The following is a 2409-nucleotide window of genomic DNA, read 5'->3' as shown; positions in this document are numbered from 1 at the left end:
CTACCGGCGTAGCGTTAACTCTATATAACACATTATCGTATTATTATGTTTACGACGGTCGGTTGCTAATCCGTGAGACCGACGTGTGGGGTGGGGGTCCTCTGCTTGACGGCGACGGTTCAACGGGAGCGCAGGAGGCTGGAACACGACGCGACGCCGTGACCCCGCCCATCGCGGCGGCGGCCGGCGACGGAAACTCTACTGCCACCACCAATCATCGTCGTCGTCGCCGACACCGTCACCACCACCACCGACTGCACCACTTTGCACGAAATCCACCCGTCGCTCAACAGACCCCCCTCCCCCTTACAACAGTGAAGGGCAGTTTTTTTTTAGATTTTTTTTCTTCTATTTAATCTAATGTGTATTGAGTGTGATATAACAACATATTATATTATTATATAAATATTTACATGGAACGATATACATAAACTTTATGCTTTGCGATTGGTGTCGAAACTTCCCTAAATCTGATATATTGCAGTATAATATTAAGAATACTTACTTGTTACTACTTAAATAGGTATAAGAATTCGTTAACGAATCAACGATCTCAGCGGAAATTCTTATATTACACAAACTATAATATAAGCTATGATTAGTACAACTATATAAAAACATTTATAGGTAGAACTGTAGAAGCGATCACGCTCGAGGCATAGACACACACGAAAATAACCTCGAGAACATTATTGCAGCAGCAGTTTGCAGCATTATATAATATATAATATAGATACCTATAATAGTTATAACAATTCCCGAAATACTTACCTACCCGGATTGCCAGGGTCATGCTATAGGTAAAGCAAATGGGGCAAGTACCTTATAGGACGACTAATGTGCTACAAATTTCAAGGGTGTCAAAACGAAAAGATACATTTCTATTTTTTTGATTGTTTTTTTTTTTTTTTTATATTATAAATTGTATATACTAATTTCACAATATTAATTATTATTTATTATACGAGTGTCGGCGTTGATTATTGTAAATATGTATTGTACCTATATTGTTTTTCTCTTTTATCAGGGTAGGTAATAGGTATTAGCCATTAGGCACCTTCGATTGGTAGGTACTCGAAACGCTGATCATTGTGATTTCACTACAGCTAAAATGTTAACTAAAATAATAATAATGATATATTATCAATGTCATGTCGATAGTCATGTTGACTTCTACAGACTAATGTGTTACATATTATGTACCTACTTGTCATGCTTATGGCGGTCGATACATAGGTACTATAAATACTAGTACTGACAATATTGCTGTTTATTGATTAGAAATATTAGCGGTTTGAAATTTATAAGAATAGACTATAAAGCAATTGGTTTTAAATAAAATAATAGTAACAGACACCAGTGGATTCCCCTGCAGACAGCAGGCATATACATTTGTGATGAATGATAACTATATAGTCAGTATACTGATGACATCTACATTCAAACTCTGCTTCTTAAAACTTTTCTACATTAAAAAAAAATACACCAGCCAAATCATTGGTACCAACATTACAAGACTAAACTTTCAAGTTCCAACTAGACTCTCTGAATTTAACCAGACATCAGCAACTATGCGTATATTGTACCTATATATTCCGGCCACGGATACTCACTGCACCGAGTTATACCGCAGAAGCTAAAGCAGTAGATATTCTTATAGAAACGTAATATTATATACTATGCGATCTCGCAAGCACACGCAGACACATAATACGAAAATAACCTCGAGAACAATGCAGCAGCAGCAGCAGCAGCACTGTGCAGCATTATAACGATTCCCGAAATACGCACTCAGAGTCTGCACTGTGCGCGTGTCACTCACACACACTCTTATAGTATATAATAATAGCGGCGATAAATCACCGGTGGCGATGGACGGCCGAGTATAATATATTATATTATGTGAATACACGGGGCATCATAATATCGCGTATATAGGTAGGTACAGGCGATGCGGTCCGTGTACGCGCGCGCCATATATCGGCCGCGGTTTTACACGGACCGTTTACCGTACGCCCGCGCTCGACGGACGGTTGCGCTCGCGTGTAAATACCGTCTCTGACGGGTTTAACGCCCCCGCCGCGGTGTAGTCGTCGCTGACACCGCCGCTTGCACCGGTCCGACCGCGTCACGGCGTGTGCAGTACATAACCCGCGTGGCGAGGTACACACTTAAAATTTTGCCATACGATATAGTATACATTTGGATAGCTATAGTTTCATAATATTATGGTATACTATATAGGTAGTATAGGTATATACTCTGCAGGGGGTGAATAACCACTTTTTTGTTATAATATGGAATGCCTATATATTTAAAAAGCCTCACGAATAACCTAACCCGCACACATGCATATATTACCTACACAAATGATACACCTCACAAAATAACATGAGAACTTCAACAATT

The sequence above is a fragment of the Acyrthosiphon pisum genome, chromosome X, assembly GCF_005508785.2.
Source record: "Acyrthosiphon pisum isolate AL4f chromosome X, pea_aphid_22Mar2018_4r6ur, whole genome shotgun sequence".
NCBI lineage: Eukaryota > Metazoa > Arthropoda > Insecta > Hemiptera > Aphididae > Acyrthosiphon > Acyrthosiphon pisum.
This window is presented reverse-complemented; position numbering follows the sequence as displayed.